Below are 25,565 nucleotides of genomic sequence, written 5' to 3'. Positions count from 1 at the left end.
ACACCTGTTACTACTTTTGCAGTCCAATCATTGCAGAACAAAAATACAGATCAAGACAAAATCCCATCTACTACTGTATTTTAAATGAGATTACAGTAAAATCTCAGTATTCCTCAGAAGAATAATTTGAAAAGGCAGTGAAGTTAGATCATTGAAGCATGATGATACTGAAAAATAAATGCATAATCATCAACAGCAACACCCACAAAACCCACTCAAATATTCAAGCAAGGGAGGAATAATTGCTTTGTAATTGGGGGATGAACAGGGTAGGTCAGGAGGTTTATTCTTAAATAAGTCTTTTTATTGTATTGATATTTATTTTCATTTTATTTCTTATTCCATCCCTCATGTTTGCAGGCCAAGGGGATGGAGATTACAGGGAAAGAGAAGGGGGTGAAGTGAAGTGGATGTTTCCTCCAAGGAAGGAGGAAAAACCAACCAACAGCCACCAACAGCCTCTGCAATTTGCCAGGTGATCACCATGAGCTGACCTCCAGGTGGGACTGGATTGCAAAGGGGTACTTAAAAGAGGCCAAGGAGTAAATTTTATTTTATTTATTTATTTTATTTTATTTATTTTATTTTATTTTATTTTATTTATTTATTTTATTTATTTTATTTTTATTTTTTATTTGCATTTTATTTATTTTAATTTTAATTTTAATTTATTTTAATTTTTTATTTTTAAATTTTAAAATTTTATTTGATTTGATTTATATGAATGGTATTTTATTTTTTGGTGTTTTTTTTATATTTTATTTATATGAATGGTATTTTTTTTATTTTTTTATTTTTTTAATTTTATTTTTTTTAAATTAATGATTTTTTTTTTTTTTTCTGCAGGGAAAGAGGTTGTTCTTGCTGCAGAGTGAGGAAGAAAGAGCACAGGTACCTGAGGGAAAGCAGATAAGTAGTTAATAGAAAATGGGGAAATATAAATGGGAAAATAAAAGGCGTTTGCCTAGATAGCACCAGCAAAGAGCTGATTCTCTGAGAGAAGGGTTGGTGGCAGAGCTGTTAATTCTTGTGGCTTGGAAAAATAATCTTATGGGCTGGATTGTGAAATACTGCTCTGCCTTCCCTGGTCTGGCTGAAAGGACAAACACAGACAAAGTGTGTGTAACTGCCCAATTAACGTGTGTTCTCTTCACATGCAAGAATAATTCTTAGAAGGCAGTGTGAATATGGGAATTGCAGTGCTCAGGGGTGTAACTTGTTCAGGAGTACAGCTCATGGCCACACATACAGACAGAGATATTGAGAGAGCACACGGTTCTCTTCCCTGAGAAGAGATGTAAAATCCTGTAAAATTATTTGGTTTGGGCTGCTCACCTCATTCTTTTCTACACTTCTGCTCTATCAGCTGCAAGGTTTAAAAAACACTGCAAATTCACCCTGGCCTGCCCTGCTGCCTGGGTTGCCCTGAACACTGAAATAGCCCATCTGCGTGCACATATTCCCTTGTTTATTTTCATTAACTGAGGAAAGTGAGTGAGGTAAGGGGTACCCATTTTTAGCCGTGGAGCACTGGCAGTAAAGACTGAATTCCTCAAGAGAGATGTTTTCACTCCATCAGAGCAGTCTTTAGAAACAGAAACCAGTCAGAAACTGGAAGAGCTAAACTTGTACTTACTGAGGAATGAGTTTGGGTGCAATTTTCATTTGTTGTGCTGGCTCCTGCATTGTTGGTGCTGCATTAAATGGCTGTGGGCAGTCTCTGGTTCTTAATTAAACACTTATCCATGCCTGAAGGTGAAGCTTAGGGGAGCTTTGATGTGTATGGCAGAAAGGAATGCTGGAGAGTCAAGCCTTATTTAAGTTGATGTTTTTTTCCTTGCTTTGGCGTTTAGCCTTTTTTCCCCAGGTGGCAAAGGAAAAGTTACAGGTAAATTGTGGCAGCAGCTAAACTTGAGAGACTGAAGCATTCTTAGGGTAGAAAACTCTGGGATTTCTTGGAAAGGCTTTGTGCAATCAAGTGAGCATGTGCAGGGGGTGAAATTAGAATTACTTTTGCTTTCTGTTTGTCTGAAGAAGCATGTGCTGAAAAACTCAGAGGCTGAAGTGAAATAGTTTTGGGAGACTTATTTTAGTGAAAAAAACTAAAACCAGCTGTGCTGTTTGACACTTTTAACTACAGAGAGTTGTAGTCGGTCTTTATGATGCTGGCAGGCACAATTGTGGAAAGAATTCTGTTTTCACATCTGTATCTCTAATACTGAAGTTACAAAAACTACAGAAATGTGTTTCTCAGTTCCCAGCTTTAGTGTCTATTCAAGATGAAGTACTCCATTTTTTTTCCTTCACAGAAAAATTTACTGGGTAGATTGTTACCCTGATGGCCCTTAAATATCTAGGATTCTCCAAAGTGGAAGTACTCAGATAAAAACCTTTAAAAAGTGTTTTTTATCTGTCCTGACATTAGTTTTTTTCTGTGTAAACAGCTCCATGCAGTCCCAGCATCATCAAACACTCTGGCAGGGGCTGTGTGTGAGATGGCCAGATTAATTTCTTAACCAACAGAATTGATTTGGTGTTAGGAATGGGAACCATCTGATGCATTTTTCAGATCAAAGCTAATTCTCCCTCAGCACACATGCACTGAGGAGCTGTGCCTGTGTGACAGCTAAATTACAGGAGTGCTTTACACACACATTATCTTGTCACAACACAAGAACATCTTACTGTGCTAAAACACTGCTGTCAGAAGAAACATACCATTTTCCCATATTGTGGGGGAGGATGCTGAACAGCTTCTTTCTTTTTACATAGCTTTTATTTTCACCTTCCACGGGCATGAGAGGAACAAAATTCTAAAGCAGAAAATTTGAAAACTCTTCATTTGAATTTCTCTGTATTTTTATCCTCTTCATCTTCTCTGTGATGAAATGTGTTGATGGCTGTGCCTGGGATTACACAGAAGATGCAGGAGCAAAACAGTGGTTTCCTTTCAGAGTTTGGTTGCTTATTTAAGGAGAATGATTATAAGTTTATAAAGAGAATGATTGTAAGTGTTTTTCCCCCTCATTCATTATGAAAAATAAAAGCTTTTGTAGTAAAATTGTATGTTTGGGGAAATTTAATGAGTATTTTGCCACAGCTTTGTGGCACAACTTTACAATCCCTAATAGCTGATACTGTCTAGTGTGAGATTTGAGTTAGGTCAATCCAGGCTTTTGGAAATTTCATCTTTACTGAACCAAGGTGCTGGGGAATGAAGCTGAACTTCTCCCAGTTTCTTGTAAGACAGTTCAGTATCTAGGGCCTGGGCTGGAAACAGAGCACTGTTACCATCTCAGCTGGGGCTGGGGCTGCTGGTCAGGGCTTGTTTGGTTTCAGTCCATTGCAAAGAACAAGGACACATGCATTCAGATACAAATTTAGCCCTTGAAAATAGAAATGTGTTAAAAGAATACTTCTTTTCAACAACTACATGGTCCTACAGGTAGATATGCTCGTGTTGGTTTTGCATGCCCTGGTTTGGCAGAGGGGGCACGGAGGTGGCTCCTGTGAGAAGCTGCTGGAAGCCTCCCCCATGCCCAGCAGAGCCAGTCCCTACTGGCTCAGAGGATGGACCTGCTGCTGGCCAAGGCTGGGACAGGGACAGATGCTGGGAATACCTCTGGGATTACAGATTGAAGAAGAAATCAAAGCAAAGCTGGGAGCCAGTTTTAATTCCAGCCAGAGAAGAGGAGGAGGAGGTGAGAACATGTGAGGGAAAGAACCTGGAGACACCAAGGGCAGTGGGGAAGGAGGGGCAGGACGTGCTCGGGTGCCAGAGCTGGGATTCCTCTGCAGACCCTGGGGATGATCAGGGTGAAGCAGCTGAGCCCCTGCAGCCTGTGGGGATCCAGGGGGGATGCAGGGATCCACCCACAGCCCATGGAGATCTGGGGGAGATGCAGGGATCCAGGGGAAATGCAGAGACCCAGGGGAGGATGCAGAGACCCAGGGGAGGATGCAGAGATCCAGGGTGCATGCAGGGATCCAGGAGGGATGCATCCTCCCCTGGGTCTCTGCAGAGATCCACTCACAGCCCCTGGGGATTCAGGAGGGATGCAGGGATCCACCTGCAGCCCCACCAACATCACAGTAAAGGATTTATTACTGGTGTCTGATATAATCCTACCCTCTGCCAGTTTAAAGCTTCACCCCTTGTCCTGCCATCACATGCCCATGTCAAAAGTCCCTCTCCAGTTTTCCTGTAGACCCCCTTTGGTACTGAAAGGTGCCAAAGGTCTCCCTGGAGCCTTCTCTTTCCCAGGTGAGTTTCTAATAATTCTAACTGCTAATATTTAGCAGTTTAGCACTCACCTTTCTATTTATTGACTGTTTATATCAATATTTTATACATCTGTCTCCTCAGAGCACCGATTTAGCAGCTTCCCACAGGTTTATTTCAGTTTGTAGCTGAAATACACTAATATTTATTTCAGTTTATAGGTACTGCTCTTTTGGAGGAGTTCCCTTGTGCTTGAGGTGGGGTTGCCAGTGCCTGGGATTTGCACTTGCCTTCTCCTGTCTGCTTAGCCAGGCAGTCCCTGGATAAATGAAACTGAGCAGAGAAGAAGAGTGGGCTTTGGAAAGAGCTGGAATAACCCAATTTTTCCTGTTTTCAGTTTGGCCCAGGACTTGTTGGTGGGCGGTGCACAGAGATGCAGCTTTACCTGAAACACTCATGTGACTTCTGCTGGTATGGAGTGGTTTTATGGGAGAACTGATTTTTAATGCTGGCTAAAATGACAGTACACAAAAGCATGTGGGGTGTCCAGTTTCCTTTTATTGTTTATATAAACTGGGGAATGTCTTCTGGTTTTGTGTATCATGCTTTAACTTATTGTCGTATGAGCAATGAACATAAGAAAAGGAACTTCTATTTCTCAGTTTAATAAAGCCACTGTTTTACAGAATTTAATGACAATTCTTGATTAGGGGCTAGGCAGATTTAGACCATCCCCTCTGTCTCAACACCATTAAAATTTTCTATGCCTATCCACCTGTATTAAGGTCAGAAGTCCCTCATTTCTCACATGAAAGTTTGCTGTCACTGAAAGAACTAATGCCATAAATTAATATATTTTTTGTAAGAAAAGATTGAATATAGGTCTAATACTATCCCAATAATGTATAGAAAACCTATGAAGGAATGGAAACAGGAAATATAAAAATAAATGTATATTTCTTACTTAATATTCAATATGTTTGTATTGTAACATTACATGATCTCTTGTGCACACTCTGAAATATTGATTATCTGGCCTGAAACAGTAAAACACAGCGCTGCAGTTTAGCTGAGAATTGAGAATTTCTAATTCATTTAATAGGGCTAAGGTAGTACATTTGCAACAAATGAAGCCTTTCCTTTAATTTACTGTATTCTTGTATACATGCAATGCAAAACCATGTGCTTTTTACCAGCTAATCATCAACTTGTGGTTTTGATATGAGCTAATCACTGGCATTCCACTGTCCTACAAAGGAATGTGTTTCCTTTCTCATGAGGCTGGACAAAAGGATGCTATTAAAAGACATTGTTATGTAATAGGATAGTGCAGAGATGTGCTGCCTTATGCATGCAAGAAAAGTGAAACCATTTGGAATATTTTTTAGGGCCTGGCATTTTCACCATTTTCTCATGAGAAAAGCAGCCTGTCAGTGTTCTGCTGAGTGCACTTCATGGTGCTGTGCTCCAGACCCCCCTTGCTGCCCCGAGGTTGGGATAAACCAACCCATGTTTATCATTTACCATGTGCCCAGTGGTTGTGTGCCTGGGGTCCTGCTGTGAAATGGCAGCTCTTGAGCAGCCTCAATGAAGTGCCAGGCTTGACTGGCAAGAAAAGCTGTGCTTGCTGTTTGCAGACTAAGACAGTCTGCACCTTTTGGTTTGGTTTGATTATTTTGTGGAGGGGGGTATTGGGACCTTTTTGTTTTGTTTTGTGTTTCTTTTTGTTTTGTTTTTTTTTTCCCTTTTGTTTTTGCCTTGCTCTCCTTCTCAACACGTTATGTTCTGTGGATCAGCTCTTGGAGCATTTCTATTCACAGCCATAGCATCGCTTTGGCTTTCACAGTGGACCAGATGGAGATTTTTGGGTCCTCACCCTTTATATCTAATGAAAGTTCTGTCTTTGTGTCTGGAAATTCAGGGAGTTGGGAGATGTGAACATTGAGACTAAGAGAGAAAGAATGTGCTGATGATAGAGTACTGTGAGTGGCTTTGTTCCAGTACTGGTGTAAAACCCTAAATGAATACAAAATATATCCCTAGTGCAGTTATCTGGGGTATGAGTTGACTATTGGATCAAGATTAAAGAATGTTCACAGGTTGCTGAGCTGTTCAGTTTGGTACTGCTATTTAAGTAACTCTTCAGTTTACTCCCACACAAAGTTATAGTCAAAGGTCTCTGCAAAGCATTTGATGGTGGAATTAGGAAATCATGAATATTCTTGTCTGTAAAAGGACTACCCACAAACAAACAAGTATTGTGCCTGTCAAGTCCTTAATTTTAGGCATTTTGAGTTGAACTCTTGTGGCTCTGAAGGGATCCTGATGAACTAGCGGCATTCCTGCACTTTGTCGGCAGGATAAATCCTGTCCTGGGTATTCCTGGCCATGAGCTTTGAGAAGTAACAAACACACCTCAATAGTAAAATTGTGCTCAATATTTAAATTGTACTCAGTATTCAAACCATGCTCAAATCATGTTCAATAGTCAAATCATGCTCAGTAGTTAAATCGTACTCAGTAATTAAATTGTACTCAAGAGTAAAATCATACATCAATAGTTAAATCATGCTCAGTAGTTAAATCCTACTCAATAGTTAAATCAAGAGTTCAATAGTTAAATCCCACTCAAGAGTAAAATCATACCAAATCAATAGTTAAATCATGCTCAATAGTCAAATCATAGTCAATAGATAAATCCTACTCAATAGTCAAATCATACTCAATACTTAAATCATGCTCAGTAGTTAAATCATACCCAGTCAATAGTTAAAGGTACCATCTCAGCTGATGCTTCAGTTATCTATATTTTTCTTGGCACTCTATGGGTCAAGAAAAGCAGTGACAACTGTATGATTATTTTTAGAAATGTCTCAAGTAGAATGCACGATTGTTAAAATATAGATGGACTTTCTTTATTGCTGCAAAGCCTATTTTTGTGATTTCAGCATTTTCATTGTTAGTCACTCCTATCCTGTGATGTAAGCTGCTCCTTGCTAGACTTTTGTGTTGGAGGAACACTGAGTTTTCAATTTGGTGAGCTTGGCTAAGTCTGTCCTCCATGTGATCGTGATCAGTACTGCCTGCAGCACAGCAGTGAGTGCTGTCCAAGTGTTTGCCCAAGTTTGCCAGTGACGCATTGAGTGGCCTTATAAAGGAGATGATATTTCCTTTCTTCAGCTTGGTTTTCCCCCCTTGACAGGAGAACAATGTTAGTGACCTGAGAAAAGCTCATTAAAGCCATTTATGCATTGGTGATTGAGGTCTGAGTCCCACTGTGCTGCTGTGTAATGCAATATCCTGTGAGTGCTGCTGACATGCTTGCTCTGAGAGTGGGAGTTCAAGATGAACTCAGTCAGGAGAGGACTTTGCACAGAAGAGTTCCCTCTCAGAAGTGAGCAGGGTGTGCTGAGGGAGGCATGTATTGTTCTGCTTTACACAGCAGTTACTCAATTGTGGTGGTGTTCACAGGGCTCCCAGGATGAGGGAAGAGATGAGAATCATTACTCCATGTTTCAGAAGGCTGATTTATTATTTTATGATATATATTATATTAAAAGTAAATGATATATTAAAACTTACTAAAAGAATAGAAGAAGGATTTCATCAGAAGGTTAGCAAGGAAGGGAAAAGAATGATAGTAAAATCTTCTGACAGACCAGAGAGTCCGAGCCAGCTGGACTGTGATTGGCCATTAATTAAAAACAACCACACCAGACCAATCAAAGATGCACCTGTTGCATTCCACAGCAGCAGATGATTATTGTTTACAGTTGGTTTTGAGGCCTCTCAGCTTCTCAGGAGAAAAGATCCTAATGAAAGGGTTTTTCATAAAATATGTCTGTGACACTCAAGCTCTGCATCTAGGGTTACACAGCAGAGTAGGACAGGACCAAGGGCCCAACTAAACATTCAGTCCTCATCAAAAAAGTCTTATCTGGCTTCTGTTTGTACTCCTTTGAGTGCAACACTGCATGTCAAGTGATAAGAACTATTTGAATTAAAAGAATAAAGAATTGAACTCTTGGCAAAAAATCCCCATGGGAGACTGCATCATAATTCTTCAGAGTGGGTGTGCTTTACTGGTTAAGAAATCTCTCTCCTGACAGGCATCTGAAAGAACAAATCTTAAAATTATCAGGGAGCTGGACCAGTATCTGTAGTTTCTACTGCAGGATATTACACAAAATGTGATAGTAAGTGGTGGATTAATTGGCTGGAGACAATGCTTGCTGTGCTGACTTTCTGACAGACTGTGAAGCAGCAGCAATTAAATGCAAACTTTTGATGCATCTACGTAACAGAAAATTGAAGGGCAGACAGTTTTTGAACCTGTAAAAATGCCTGCTGAAACACACTACACTTCAAAAATAATTCTGATTGTATCAAAAATATTTCTAAAACTTTAAAGTGACCAAAATAAATAGGTTGCTTTTAGGAGAAGCTGAAATCAGTATTAGGCCTTTCTCTTTGGTATTTAGATGGGTGATGTAAAAGTTTGTTCTGCTAATGGATATATCCATTTTTTTCTTTTTTTGATTTCCTGTTGGAGTACATTTACATTTGAAGGTTTTTTCTGGGCCTGGCTCTGGAGATTACTATGAGGAAGTCTGGATGAAGGGGAGGTTTTGTTGATTATGGAATTGTGCTAATTTGAGAGCTAGCTGTATGGTCTGCACTCTTTCCTGCAATTAATACTTTTCTGTGCTAGACAAACACAGTTTTTTAGTTGACCTAAACAGTACAAATTTGAAAGAACTGAAGTAGTAGCATTATTTTTCCCTTGAAGTCCTAACCTCTTGAAACCAATGTGCTGACAAGTTGTAAGCTGTGTGTGGATGGGGAGTAGTGAGTGAGTGACCACAATTAAGAGGTGGGGAAAAAACTACAGGTCATGGGAGCAACACCCACATCACAATCTTTATTCAAATTCTTGGTATTGATTTTTGACTCTGGCACATTGATTACAGTGTGTTTTCGTGCCTATAAAAATTCTGAACAACTATAAACCTGGGAACACATTCAAAAGAGAGAGGAGGCCAAATCCAGGTTATGTGTGGTAGGAACTGCTTCATTGTCCATCTTGGGAGAAATTGAAATAAGGAGAAGGAGCTACTGACAGAACAGCAACCTTGTGTTCTCCTGATGGGGGATTATTTTTAATGTAGGCGAATGAAAAATTATATTCCCGTGTCCTGAGCTTGAAAACAAGATGTGAAATGGGTGGGAGGCAGAAAATCAATATGAGTGCTATTTTTATGGAGGGAGGGATTTTGCCCAATTTAAGAAGCAAGTTATCACTATCAGAAGGGGATGAAATGAAGCTTTACAAATAATCCTACAGGTTATCATAGGAAGGGGATTCAATTCACTGAGCAGACATTTTTGCAATCCCAGTTTTGAGTGCTCTGGTGTACAGAGGGAAATGAAAAAAAAAAAAGAAAAATTGAGAGGTTTTTGTCAGCCTTTCTGTGGTCTGTAGTAGGTCCAAATAAAACACTTGATGATCAAGAAAAATGAATATACTGTTTATTATTATGGACCTCAGATAGACTCAGAAATGACAGACCAGGCAGGTTGATGTCAGCTGTGTATAATGCCTTAGTGGTTGTTTTAAAGGACTGGCAAAATCTGAAATTTGAAGTTCAGCTGGGGTTTCCTAAACTGGAAAAAAAAGAGATCTGATTTTTAAAAAGTAAGCATAGCGATTACTAACAAAGTAGACTTTAGGGTAAAGACATCTAAATTGCTTTGAAGTTTGTCAATTGAACATGTGTTAGGGGAAAATAAATAAATAAATATTTTATTTATTTCAGGGTGAGGATGATTTGCTTCCCAGTTTGCTTGAAAGTATTTTTGATCAAACCAATTCCTTTCCCTACTAGCCTGAGCCATGAAGTGCTGCTGTTCTCCTCATGAGTGTAAATGCAGCAGCAGGCAATTTAGCTGAGATGGCAGATAGTTAAAATGGAGATTGCAGAGTGGGGGGATACAGAGGCAGAGCCTGTCCCATACTGAGAACAAAAAGCTCCAGAGCACATTTGCTGGCTGTGCAGAGAAGCCAGAGCTGCTCTTTCTGCTGTGCCAGCCTAGCAAGCCTCCTTCTTTGACATTGCTTCGTCAGATGCCAGCAGTCACTGCAAATTTAGATTTTTTTTCTTGGTCCTATCATTGCTAGTCAAGCTAAGAATGAACTGCTATGTATAATAAAATAGAAATTGAGTATTATATACTATATGTATAATATATAATATTATATATAGAGTATATATTGAATATTATATTGAACATTAAGAATGAAATGTTATGTATAATAAAGTATAAATTGAATATAATATATAATATATTTGATATATAATATATAATATAAATATATATGTAATGTAAAGTATTTATTGAATATTATATTGAACATTTAGATTGAACTGTTATGTCTAATACAGTATATATGTATTATAAATGCAAATATCTCATTATATTTATATTATATTATATTATATTATATTATATATATTATATTATATTATATTATATTATATTATATTATATTATATTATATTATATTATATTATATTATATTATATTTAAAGTCTATATTGAATATTATATTGAACATTAGGAATTAACTGTTCTGTATAATAAAGCATATTTGTATTATAAATGCAAATCTCCAGTAGAACAACTAACAGCATCTTAAAATGTACATATCCATAACCCAATTCACCAGGGTTAATATTTGTCAAATACTCCACTGAGACTTATCTGCTTTTCTGCCTAACATAGCTGCCTTTTAAAAGCTATCCCAGCTGTTGGCACTGGGCTCCTTTCCTGTGGCTTTATAAATTCCTTGCTGACCAGCTGCCAGGTGCAGTTAGTGCTGCAGTTTTTGTGGAAACTAGGTGGGAATACCTTAATATAAGAGAACAATGACTCAAAGTAAGGACAGGAGTGAGTCTGGAAAGTGTTGGTAGGTCAAATGGAATTCTTTGTCCTTCTGTGCTAAATAGTTGAGTCTGAAGTGTCTTACAAGATCTTGGAGTTAGCTGAAGGAGATGAGAATAATTGACATGAAATGAAATTTTTTTCTTTGACCCAACTGCTTTTGTGAAATTTTGTACTGGTTATTATTTGACAGCAGCTTTTTCTTTAGAGAGGGCAAACTCCCCCAGCCAGACAAAGCCAAGAGCCTCAATCTTCCCTCAAGTTCAGGCTAAAATCCCTGAGCCAGAAGTAAATTCATTTGGAGTTTTTGTGCCTCAGCCCTGGACGAGAAGGTGGCTGTGCAGGGACATGTGCCCCTGAGAGGGCAAGAGCTGACATTCACAGTTTAGTGTTCCAGCCCTTGTGCAGCCCCCAGAAAATGCAGGCTGACTCAGACAGAGTGTTTCCCAGACAGATAACTAGTTATTTTATGGGAATTTTATTATTGGATCATTCTATTAAAGAAATATAAGTTGGAAAATAGCTGTATTTGCTTAACTGAAGAAGTAACTGTGGCTGTCCTCTTCCCTTTTTTTAGGTGTGTGGCCAGCTCCTCATGTCTGACCTCTGGGTTTGTTGTCAGTACTCTGCTTTGATTCCATCTCTTGTTTACAAAAAACATTCATGTTTGAATTATTTTCCAGTGGAATTGACTAGAAAATACTCTTGCTTTCTGTTGAAAAGAGCTACCCTTGGTTTATCTGTAATTCGGTGCATGGGCATTCATTGCTTTTATGTCATTTAAGAATGTGTATCAAGAACTGGATGAATGTTGTTCTGGTTTTGTGAATAAAAGGCTGGGAATTATCACTGAAAGAAATCTTCCAATTTTTCAGGCTTCTGGACTGGTCTCAAGACAGACTTGTGTTGCTTTGATTTTGTGTTTTTATGTTTAATGTTAGTTGCACCTTACATAATTCAACCACTTTGCAAAAAATTTAAAAAACTAATTCTTACAATTAGCTTTAAGCTTGGTACTGTTATTTAAACACTGGCACTGATAGTGGTGTCTAGCCAGTAAACAGAACCAGTAATTGTAAATTATTCACTTTAGGAAATGGAAAAAAGAAGTGCATTTTTCAGAAAGTGGTGATTTCTTAAACTTTGTTCATTATGCCAGGAGAGAAAGTCACAAATTCTTTTTTGTTTTGTTTTGTTTTGCCCATCCCTGCAGGTGGCAAGGGAGACCCAAGAGTAAGAGTCCAGTTTTCCTGCTTTGCTGAAGAAAGATCTGTGAGAGGAGGCTGGACACTGCACGTGCATGTCTCAGGAATGCAGAAGATAAAGGCTTCATTTCCTCATCCTTCTCCTTTTTTGTAGTAATAATTCCACATTTTTCCTTCATGTGAGGTTCTGGTTTACTCTTTACTCTTCTGCTTGAAACATTCTCTCTGTAGGCAGTGGTTTGCAAGTGTGTAATTGCACAGCATTCTTCTATTACATAGTGAACAGAATATAACAAGTGAAAAAAACTTCAGTTTTATTCTTAATGTGTTCAGTATTGGGATTTTTGCAGCTTATTTTTTCTTTCTGTCTTTAATATAATTGACAGCTGTTGGCAATTTTGGCTTTAGTAAGCACCAGGCAGCATATTGCCATCCAAAAACTTCAGGAGCCTGTGCTTTGCAGTGCTGATCTACCTGTCAGTTTGTATTATTGTTATTTGCATTCTATCTTTGGGCATTGGGCTAGATTTGGGGAACATTTCAGAGTAAATATGCTGTTTGTGGAGATAACAATGGTTCAGCTCACGAGGTAAAATAGTAATACCTTAAACATTTTCACTTGTGCTTTGTGGGGGGTTTAGGATCACAGATAGAAAATTTGCATTTTTTAACACCCATGACATGAATTCCTAGTTCTGAATCAGCAGTTACCAAAATTCAGCAGGCATTTTTTACTCGCACAAGATCCCAGCATCACATTTCACTGTAGGTGTGCTGATGACTGGGGAGCCAGCACACTGGCTCAGATTTGAACTGAGGGTGGAGAGGGCACGAAACTCCCTGGTGGTGGTCAAAGCTGTGCCCAAGAAGAAATAAGGAATATCAGAATATCATATCAGCCTCAGAGCATGAGCTGAGCTGTTTCTTATCTGCTCTAGGAAAAGGTCTGGTGAGCTGACACAAAAGCATTTTGAATATCATACAGTGTCACACACACACAGATGGCAGAGTTCAGGCTCTGGTACAGATTGCTCTGGTGTTTTCCCCTTCCCTGGGGCAAAGGCAGGGCTGCTGCTTTTGCCAGTTCCTGTTGTAGTTTGCTGGTGTCATGAAGTGTGGGATTTGCAGGCAACCCCGACAAGGGAAGAGATGAGAATCTTGACTCCATGTTTCAGAAGGCTGATTTATTATATTATGGTATTATATTATACTAAAAGAAAATGATATACTAAAAAATACACTAAAAAAGAGAAAGGAGACATCAGAAGGCTGCACAAGAATGATAATAAAAAACCCACGACTGACCAGAGAGTCTGACACAGCTGGCTGTGATTGGTCATCAAGTAAAACCAATTCACATGGAACCAATCCAAGATGCACCTGTTGGTAAACAACCTCCAAACCACATTCCAAGCAATCAGATAATTATTGTTTACATTTCTTTTCTGAGGCTTCTCAGCTTCTCAGGAGAAAAATCCTGGCGAAGAGATTTTCATAACACATGTCAGTGGCAATGAAGGGCTCATTAACAGTAAAGCCAAGCCTTGCCAGGGTTTCCCAGGTTTAGGCTAGGCTCCAAGCCTCAGGACAGTGCAAAACCAGAGGTGGCACTTCCTCTGAAGTGGAAAAGTTTGTGTCAGTCATGGTGAAGTGGCTTAACTGCCTTAAATATGGAGAAGAAGGCTCTGTCCTCAAGTGATCTATTACTAGAAAAAATTCCTTATGTGACTAATGGTCACCTGTTTCTTTCTCTGCCATGATCAAGTGGCTTTCCCACTGGAAATAATGGTGCAAATTGGCACAAGTCAAATATTCCCTATGTTTTAGGTTGTTACTGGGTACAAACTGAGCTCAGATGTGAGCTGTGGGGAGGTGTCCTGTGCTTCTGGCAGCTTGGTGGGAAGTTTTTGTTGTAATATCAATGCTGGTGTCATTGTCTTATTGATTTTACCAATATTGCCAGCATTTATGTCACAACCTTTTAAAATTAAGAAATGTCACTTAGTTTAAACTGCATATGATCTACTTACATGTTTTGGGCATTACAAAGCCTTCCAACAGCTGGCAATTCTGGGTACTGAAAAAAGGTCAGGCATACATTTATTACATGAATATGTATAGCATAACCCTTAATAAAATTCTTGTGTTTTCTTTTTTCTCAGCCGCCATTTTAACCTGCAGCAAGTTTCCTTCTGTTTTCTTTTTCTCAACTGGTGTTTTAGCTGGTGATGGGAGATTAGAAAATTTTATGCTGTTTTATTCTTTTCTTTTTTCTTAAAATGTATGCATGACTTTAATTAAGCCACAAATGGTGTTTTACATTGCATTAAAGGAAAATCTGATTTCATGCAGTTTACTGAGGACATGTGAACAGAATTGAAATATAAATTAGCACAAAACACTGAGAAATATGATGAGGAGTTTAATGGCTTTAATAATAAAATAAAACTGAATCATTTGAATAGATTTGAAAATTAGCAAAACATTCCATGCATATATATGGTGCATTCAGGGCCAACTGTGCGGCTCTGCAAGCCTTCAATTTTTAATTTTTTAATCTATTAATGATAATAGGGTGAATTTGGAAGTCCACTTTTTCTTCAGGGAAGTTATTTGGGATAAAATGGATTGTAGGTGGACTTGCCAAGTGCTAGATGCAGAAAGGAGTGACCTTTTAAATTTAATAAATGTCACTTAGTTTAAACTGCTAATGATCTACATACATGTTTGGGGTATTACAAGTTTCTGTTTTAGTGAGATGTAGGAGCAACTTGTTCCTAGGCAGTCAGCACAGCAGACCACAGTCTTGTTATTTTTTTTTTTTTAAAGCAGAGCATATAGCAATATTTTTCAATGTTTAAATAACATATTTATTAAATAAATATTTATTTATTAAATTCATTAAATAACATATTTATTAAATAAATATTTCAACGTTTAAATAACATTGAAACAGACAGAAAACAATGCCTTTCTGATTTTTTGTTCCTTTTAAATAATCCTTATTGAAAACTAAATTACTGAAAGGCCCACAAAAAGGAGCACTTAGAGGCAAATATACAATATACACTGCTCTAGAGGAGGCACCTGTGCTCTTTTTTTCTGGACATATATGATTAGCCAATTAGATTGCATGGTGAAATATTGCCAGGAAAGCCTAAACCATGTTGCTTGAGACTACAGAAAAGATTTTCAAGCTTTTTTCTCAAACCATATCACAAAATAAAATAAAATAAAATAAAATAAAATAAAATAAAATAAAATAAAATAAAATAAAATAAAATCTGGAGTCCCCCTACTTAATTTTGAAGCTGAAACAGTTTCTGGATGTTTCAGAGTTATGATCTTCCTGTGGTGTCATGGACACCTCCAGAGCCCTTCAGGCACAGGGGTGTTTTTGTGTGTGGCTGTCTGTGGATAAATGAGGAAGACCTGACTCTTTCCAAGAGGCAAAGACAGTTCAAGGGGAGCAGGATTGCTTGGGAATGTGTGTAGACCTGTGAGGAATGAGATGAAAATAGAAAGCAAAAAGAGTTGACTCAGTGTCAGAAAAGATCTTCTTTTTGAAGTGTGAAATTTGGAGAACACAGGAACTGATTGAAGTCTTTTAGTTCCAGACATTTAGGATTCAACAGGACTAAAGATTAGAAAAGGTTTTTCAGGAAATAGTTCATCTGTGGAGCAGGAGGAGGAGATATTTTGGTGGTGGAACTGACTTGCTGTATTTCCAGCCCCTTCCACAGCTCTCTGGAGCCTCTTCTCTGGGCTTTGTTGGGTGCAGGCACCGTGACCAAAGTCTTCAGACCAAGCTCATTTTCTTCCTTCCTATTGCTCTTCTGGTGATCCTTCCTTTTGGATTCTAAATCAAGAGCATTCCAAAACTTCAAAGAACTCTTTTGCTGCTGCTGCAGTCTATACAGGTGGGACTTGGTGGGGAATGCCAGGTTTATTGAGGAACATTAGCTTCTGTATATTCCTGTCGTGTATTGAAGGAGGGTGGGTTTTGCAGCCATCATTGTTCATGGCAGACATCTGCCATCCCATAAATTGTTCCACTGAAACCATGGAGTTATTCACAGAAGAGGACCAGCATGTTTTTACTATCAAAAAAGCAATTAAAAGCGTGACATTATCTGTTCTTGAACAAAATCTGGGTCAATCCTGGTTTCATTGGAAAAGCCTTTAGCTAAAGATTGATTTGAATTCAAAGTTGCATCTGTAGCCAACCTGTTTATTAAAATAGATCTGATTTTTCTCATTTTTATACCAGGTGGATTTACACCGAGTTCTCCACTCTGCCTCTGCACATTGCTGTGCACATAACAGAAAAATATGAGCTCCCTCTTGTGATCCAAAAAATCTTCTTCTTTCCCAAGAGGAGCTAAGCGGACCCTGAACAAAGCAGTTAAAATATTTCAAGTTTCTTGGATAATTTCTGGACTTCATTAAAGGATAAATCTGTGATGTAACAGTATTATTGAGACATAAAAAAAAAAAGATAGGGCTAGGGTCATTCTAACAGGAAAGTAAAATCTTCTCTGAATACAACATGTTTAAAATGCTAAATAATAATGCCAGATATGCAAGTAGAGAGCTCTTGGTCTAATAGAACATATTTTTGAGCCATCAGAAATAAGAAACCTGTTCTCAATAAGATGTAAAGAATAATTCTAAAGCTTCTGGGATGACAGACACTGCAAAGTAAGATACTCATTGCAGACACATAAAGACTGAACATTTTTAGAAAACTGTATAGAAAAAGAGTCTTCTCAAAAAAAAACAAAATCCAAGAAGTGACAGCTTCATCAGCAGCATTATAAGTGCTCCTCGTGTAGTGGTTTTGGGTTTTTATCAAGATTACCTGTGTTCTTGCTGATGAATCAGACAGGAAACAGTTTAAAGCCACTGAAACTGTGGCTTCTTTAGTCTGTAATTTCATATGGTTCTTGCTGTAAGTTTCCAAAACAGTAGACTTACTTGATTCCAAATGACATACAAAGATATAGACTTCTATGTCAATTAGTCACGTTGTTTTCTTACTTGTGATTTTAATTTCTCAATAACTAATTTATTAGTTTTTAGAAAAAATCTTTGTCAGATGGGGACTAATGGTAAGGTTGATTGTGTTCTGACTGGTGCAGTGATGATGCACACCTAATGGTTGCTGGATGACATCTTAAATGGTTTATTTTGGGTGGTCCTTTTAACTATTTTAGATTGCAATGAGAAATACTGAGCATCAACCTTTGCATCATGTGATCCATGCTGCACCGGATCTCTCTAGGAGGAGTTAAGAGACAGCAATCTGGTGTGATAGCTTTAGCTTGTCTGGGAAGCACTCCAGGAAAAAACAAGGTCAGGAGGTATTCCCTGGAAGGAATTACTCTGTGCAGACAAGGTGAGGTACACCCCCCTCCCTGCTGAATGAGAGATGGACTGGGATTGTGCATTAATCTTTCACCAAGTGGCATTTCTCTGACAGAAGGCAAAAGCTGCACACTCTGAGTGTTCCTCAGAGAACTGAGGAACACTCTCAGTGGAAGGAGGGAATTGGAAGGCTTTATTTAGAAAGTGTAGCTTGTGCCCTTTATAATGAGATTGGAAGCAGGCTGGTGTGATACCTTTGTTCTGGACTAGGTTTACTGGCACATGAACATGGGTTTGATTGTACTCAGAGAAAAACCAAGCTGTAATTTCAAATGCTATCTGCTGAGGTTCTTTTGGTGGGAAGGCTTTTAGCAACAGTGGCTGTGTGGAGATTAAATGAGCAGCAGCGAGTACCTCTGCTAAAAAAGAAGAAAACATGAGAGCATCTACTCATGGAGACAAATCTATTTATCATCTGAGAAGTAATGTTACAGAGAGAAAAAATGGAGACAAATAAACATCTCTGCTTTTTAGAGTGCAAATAACTTGTCAAGCTGTCAAAGAGAATGTTTTTACCATTTATCAGATTGTTCTATCCTTTGAAATGCTTAAACATTCTGTCAATCACATTTGAACCCACTTGTATGATTTTCAAAAATTCTCTAGCCTGACTGCAAGAGAAGAGCTTTAACAAATGGTGATTCCCTTTAAAAAACAGTTTACTCTAAGAGGCACTTTCCAATCCATATGTGATCAAAAATTTTAAAGGAATACAGGATGATGAAAGTTTAGCTGGAGAAATCCACAGATAAACATATTGATTTTTATTAATTTTTAAGTACAAAACTATAACATATTTGCTTTCTTGGACTGGCAGTTTTGACATCCTCGAATGACTTTGTTAATTCCCACTTCTTTCTCCTACTTTCCCGTTTGCTCACACGCTTCCTCTCTTACGCACTTCAGCTCATTTGGTTGTTTTTTGTCTTTCTTTCCTTGCTCTCACTTCCTTAACTACCACTCCATATGAAGCCAGGGAAAACCTCACCAGCTCATAGCGTTGCTTAGCAATGTCATGCATCTCTTGCTGTCTGTTGTGAAGCCATGGCATCCTGGTCTTTCAACAAAGATTGCTACATCACTGCTCTGCTGTAGCTTCCATTCTCTCCCTGAGGTTTCTGATACGAGATGATGTGTCTAGACAGAGTACATAAGAGATTACCTTCTGTCCATTATAATATAATTAGATCAAGCCATACCAAAGCTCACCAAGATTTTATGTTTAAAAGGTCAACAGCTTTTATTCCATATCTCTAAGATAAGCACCTTACATTGGGCTTAATATGTAGAGTGCTGTGCCTGAAAGAAAAGGAGCTTCAAAAGATTTCCACTTCTATTATATCATTCAAAATAGAAATTTGATACTGTAATACGTCCAATTTAACTTCCGTGATTCATGGAGCTGGAGATAAAAATAGGTCAGCTGTGCCCCTACTGGTTCAGGATTATTCCCTGAAATATATTTTCTATTTCTAAGTCCAGAGCAGATTTAACTATCTCCAGTGAGGATTTGCATTTATTACACTGGAGGGCTGTTCTTTGGTGGTCTTAAAATGTTATCATTTATTCTTTGTATTATGGCAGCAGTTGGAGAGATCAACTGAGATCAGAATTCCACTGTGCAAGGTATTCTGTGAAGACATGGAAGGAAGTCATTTTTCCCCTGAAAGATTTGCACTCTGAGTAGATAAAACAAAGATTGACAAAGTGGCCATGTATCCCCCAATATCCCCATTTTAGCCAAGCACAACTGAAGCAAAGAGAGGTGAGCTTCTCCTTGCCTTGCTGATAACAGATATATCAGAGCTGATAAGTGACTTCAGATCTGCTGCATTCTAGCCTTGTGCACTACCTAGAAATAGATTTTTGCATTAGAGAGAGACACCCCTCAAGGTTTTGATTAGTAGATTTTTTTTTTCTTCTCTAATCTCTTTCCTCTCTTGGGATTCATAAAGTTCATTAAATTACTTTGAATTATGTAATTTTCAATGTTAAATTGTCCTACTTGTTAGCTATACCCCTCAAACATCAGAAGAAGCTTAGCACATAACCTATGTTTTTAGAACTCCCTCCATCGTTCACCAAACAACCCGCTGAGTTTTAAATTTTTTTCCCCTTTTCTCTGCCAGCTCCTCACTCTGCTCTGAGTTCACTGTATCTTTCTTTAGCTTCATCATTCAAAATTCCCAGCATTGACTCCGGTATCAGTTTGTCCAAAGTTCTACAGAACAGAGAAGCTGCCTTTTTTTTTTTTCCATGTAATCGTTGCCTGGCATATTCTATAAGTGGGGATATTTCTCCTAGCAGATATTTCTCTGCTTTGTAAAGATCAGTGTGGCAAATCCTAGGGAAACAGTACAGCATGGTTCTGAGCAGCTTAGTGTGATAAAGCTACTGTGTCAAATTTGAAGACTTTTGGAAACAAACTGTAGTGGTTTAACCTCGGATGGCAACCAAGCCCAACACAGCTGCTCCCTGCAACAGTGGGGTGGGGGAGAGAGGCAGGATGGGAAAAATGAGAAAACTTGTAGGTTGAGACACATTAAAGCAATGTGTATAGCTGCATGTGTAAGCAAAAAACCCCTGAGGAATTATTTCCTCATTTTCCATGGGCAAGGAAGAGCTCAGCCATCCCCAGGAAAGTAACCTGTCACTTGAGAAGACAAATAACACCACTGAAGGTCTTCCCTCTCCTCCTATTTCCCAGCTCTATACTGAGCATGAGGTCAGTAAGGTCTGGAATATTCCTCAGGTTGATGCCTCAGGTTTCAGCTTTTCTATGTTTCACATTCTGTGCTGCTTTAGTGGGTGGGTCTGAGCTTCACATGAGGGGATGGTGAGCTCTCTGCACAGAGCAGGCAGACAAAACAATTCCTGCTCCAGCTGGGCACCAAGGACAAATGATCCAAATCTCAGCCCAAGAGCACAAACCCCGTGGGCTGGAGAGAGAAAAACAAGCAGGGTGGGACTGCCTGGGCTAAAGCTGGGATGGGACAATGAACTGCAAGGTGCAAATGGAGCAGAACTGATCCCAGGGAGAGACCCCGGGAGCGCTCGTGCATTTTGGGGCCATTTTGGTTCATCTTGGGTGCAGCCCTGGCTGGGCTCTGGTGCTGCCCAAGGTGGGTCCATGGAGGAGATCCTTGGAATAAATCCCTGCTTTATTCTTTAGCTCTGTCCAGCCTCTGCTCTAGGGCAGCCTGCACAAGGCATTGGTTCAGCTGTCCTGGCTCTGTCCCCTCCCAGCTTCTTGTGCACCCCCAGCACAAGATGGGGTGGGAGGCAGGAAATGCCTTGACTCCGTGTAATCACTGCTCAGTGAAAATGAAAACTAACACGGATAATAGTTGTGGGCACACAGTTTGTGGTGTTGGGAGTGGTCTGTGGCTGATCCCCAGTGGCTCCAGCTGTGCAGGACAGGTGACTGCTATGGAAGGTAAGGAGCCATGGAGTTTCCAGGGATGCTGAGCAATCACACAGGGAGCAGAGGGCACAGAGGTGCAGTGTGTGTGAGATGAAGAGAATAGAAGGCTGGGCTGAAGAGCAATAAGGAGCACCAGGTGCTTGAAGCCTCCTCTGGCGTCACGGTGGCTCCACCTTCATTCCAACAGATCATAATATTCAATTCAAAATATAATTGTCATCTATGAAGAACATTTACAAGACAAGGACACAAACACATATTTCATTCAGGCCAATAAAGTTGAGAGCACTACTTCAGCATTTGTTTTTCAGTCTTGCTTTGCTGGTGTATTTTGCTATCAGGGTGATAGTAGAATTTGGGCCAAAGTGATCTGCATCGTTGCTTGTCTAACAGTAGCTTTTGACACACAGCTAAAATGTTCCTCTTTAACACCTCAAGAATGTAACTTTAGTGACAAAAATACAGTGTTATGCATGTTCCTTCTGTGGTGTCTGGGAGAGAGATCATAGAATCATAGATCCTACTTTGGAAGTGACCCTCAAGGATCGCTAAAGTTCACCTGTATCCCTTTTTGGAAAACAGGTTTTAATTTCCAATTAGCTTTAACAGTAGCAAAATATAGAACCAAACATCCCTTCTTAATCCTGATATAGGTGTTTTCCACAAACTATGCTTTTTTGCTCCTCAGTTGCTGAAAATATTTCCAGCAACCTCTCCTTTAGTGCAGCATTTGTTGGGGGGCACCAATACTGCAAAAAGGAATCTTTTAATTTTCAATTAATATTTTTCTCTTCCTAGTTTGGGCTATTGCATCTACCCTCTTACAGCCAGCCAACAATGTGATTTAACATTGAGACAACAGAAGAGAGAATGGCAGCAGAATTCAATATGTTAGCAGCAGAAAGAATGCTAACAGCTCACTATTTGGGGGAAAAATAGAAGCCAGTATCTTCAGGCTCAGACATCTGTTTCATACAATTTACCAAGAAATGCCATAACTGTGAGCCTCTAGTATCATTAATTAACATAGAGTAGCTAGTATTGAAGTGGTGGTTTTGAGATTAAAGACAGTACATGTTATGGGTATATCTCATGTTCTTTCTTGAAAAGTTACTGGCTCTGCTAATATTTGTCATTCTTCATAATTGCCACTACTAACATATTTATTAATGTGTTTTTTCCCCTTGTGATCATGTTTCAAGGATGGACAATCTGTATCTTCTCAGTCTCTAACGAGCTACTGAAGGGCAATTAGCAGTGTCAGGCCTGCTTACCAGCCACTGCTGCAAACTTTTGTCCTGCAGCAGCCTTGTCTGCTGATCACTCAGCTTCATCCTGGACCATGATGCCCTCCAGCCAACCATAAATCTGTACCTAACACAGCACAACTGCTGTACCAACTGTTCAAGTTAAGCAAGAAAGTGATTGCTCCTGTTGTGTTTCAGCTCCTCATACCCTTTACTCTGCCTGCAGTAGAGGATTTGCAATTTAGGATGGTCCCAGAGTGTGCCTGCTCAGCCCCTGAACAGGAAAAAAGGCATAGCTAAAAAATGAACATAAAATCTTTGTTATGTCTGTGGGTTGGCTTTTGTTCTTAGGAGTGCCTTGTTTTGCTGCCCTTCTCTTTACTGGAGTAGTGCCTCAGATGCAAAACAATTGAGTCTACTGTACCAAGGCTTGTTCTTGTCACATTGTCCTCCCTTCAAGGCCCTCTGTGAGAGTGTATTTATCACCTGCTTAGCCCAGTCACTCCATGTCTGTCGCGGGCTGCCCCCAGGAATTCTGCCTGCTTCATGGGTTGGGCAGATTTTAAGGGTTAGTTAGAAATTCAGTCCTAGCTGGCGTCTGTTCTTTTTACGTTGCTGGTGCATAAAGGTGTCATGGTTTGAGTTTGGCTCAATGTTAGTGCTTTCATGAGAATACTTCTTTTCTTGGTATTTACTGTGAGATGTGATCAGAGCAGAGCAGGCTTTAACTTAAGATTGAAAGAAAAAAAAAATTATTAACTTAAAATTACAAGGAAAAACACACAGAACACAGGATGAGAACTTTCTGAATTTCTTCTTCCTCCCCCCACCAAATTTCTTAATTTAGTTACTACCCTTTAGATCACTCGCTCTCAGTCTATCACTACTCTTTAGATAATCAATTCTCAATTCTTCGAGAAGAGAGGAGTTTCTCTTGCACTACAGACTTCACTAAGGAAACAGTCAAAACTTCTCGTGTTTTTGTGTCACATGTGGCACCGCCCAGAGAATATTTCTGCCATCGTGACTTCTTCTTCCTATGTCCAGTGCTCTCACTACTGCACATGGACTAGAGCTGCTTCTAGGGTTTTTCTCTTTAAAGATGTTTTATTTAGTTTTAAAAAAGAGCACAGTCTCTCTCTTTTTGGGATACTTGTCTCCCCCCAGATTTCACCCCCTGGGGATGAGAGGTCTCTTGAACAGAGATTATTTTCTTCTTTTTCTTCTTCGAAGACGGAGGGCACTACCACTACTACCTTCTTCACTTGTTGTCTCTGTTTACACAATTTTACATTATTATACCTTTTTGGCTTTGAGCCATTGCCTCCCCCTAGAATGCAGTCTTTGTGTCACAGGAACTCAAGGGTTCTGTCATGGCTATTTAAGAAAAAAGTCTAGCTAAAGGCCACTCCATCATCTCTTCTCACCTAGGATTCTTCTCAACTTCTCTCAATGTCTTTCGCTTGCTTATATTCTTGCTATCTCGCTCTATCTCCTCAACTTCAGGAGTGTTGTGGTGTGGGTTCCGTTTCCATTTGTATTGTTTTCCCCGTTGGTGTTGTTCTCCCCAACTTATAATGTTCTCCCCATTTTACATCCCTAGGCCTATGTTGATGGTTCAGCCCTGGTTTCCCCCTCTCCCTGAGTTGGTTCCCTCCTGTTCTGGGAAAGCTGCCAAGCCCTTGTCTCCACCTCCGTTCCCTTAGCAACCACCCCACTTGTTACATTTTCCCCTCCTCCAGAGCCCTGTCCATCTCCCGGGGCCCTGTCCATTTCTCCAGAAACTTCTCCCTTCCTCAGAAAGTGATTGGGCAGGTGCTCAGAGCCCCTCCCTAGCTCTTATATCATTAGTTCTCGTCCGTGTCAGTTATGTCCGATTCCCCTCCTCAGTTTCCCCCATTGGTTCTTGTACCTATGTTCCACCCCCTTTATATACTGCTGCTACTCTTTGTTCTCTGCCTTTTCCCGCCTGGATCCCCTGGAGACAATAAATCACTGGACTGCACCAGGCGAGTTAAGACCCTCTTTTCTCTTAAGCTTCTCCGCTTTTGCTGCTCCTCTCGACATTGCTGCCCTGTCAAAGGTGCTGCCTGATGCCCCAGCGAATTAAGGCAGTGCTCCCCCCGCTGCAAGCTGCTGCTGTGCTCCCACCTAGCCGGCGCCGCCTCCCCCCCGCTCTCAGGGGAGTAAAGTGCACTCGACGCAGCAGTGCGGCACAGGAGGAATCAGCATTTGCAAGGTTTCCATCATCCCAAGAAGGGTTAAAAGTCTCAGGCTCTGCTGGTTTGGTTCATGAACTCTCAGGGCCAAAACCCAAAGAGAATTTCCCCTGGGAGTTCACAGCTTTTAACTCCCTGTGTTCTCAGAGGCGTATCCATGCCCTCAGTAGACAAACCAGGTGCCAATATTAAAAACTAAACACTGATTAGCGTGACTACACCATCTCAAAAAAACTTCATTTCTTCTCACACCACGACAAAAGGCCATAAAGAATAAACCAAATTGAATCTGCTCTGAGGTCCTGAAGTGTTGAATAGCCTTTGTTAATAAAAATAATGCAAAATTGTTTAGGTTTTTTTTTTCAATCTTGTCATTTATAGCCTATTTTTTGAAAATTCTAATATGAAAAAATTATCTGATCACAACAGTTATTCTCAGTAACCATCAAATATTCCAATGCAACAACAGTGAAGCCCAAACTGACAATCACACTGGACCATTTTTTTCCCTGCAGTAACCAGTCATTCCTTGTTAGTTTAGTGTTTTAAAATATAGTGTGGTTCTTATATTGCTTTTTATCTTACATAGTATAGTATATGATAGAGATAATTCATGCTTTGTAACTGTATAAAAATTAAAAATCCAACCACGCCTCTGACCGCCATGGCCAGAAGCAGGGCCTTCTTTCTGTTCAAAGATTTCCTGGACTCGCCCAGATAAAATCATGACCATTAACAAATGAATGAGTCCTTCTCAGGCAATAAGCAGCCATTTCCCAGGAATGTCCAGAGCATTCACAGAACAGCACCTGGAAGAGATTACATAGAGGGACAGCAACGTCCTGGCTACAACTGAAAGGAAGACAATTTTGAGGAGCC

This window comes from Serinus canaria, chromosome 5 (genome assembly GCF_022539315.1).
Source record: "Serinus canaria isolate serCan28SL12 chromosome 5, serCan2020, whole genome shotgun sequence".
Taxonomy (NCBI): domain Eukaryota; kingdom Metazoa; phylum Chordata; class Aves; order Passeriformes; family Fringillidae; genus Serinus; species Serinus canaria.
The sequence above is the reverse complement of the archived record's forward strand: the minus strand, read 5'-3'. Positions refer to the sequence as shown.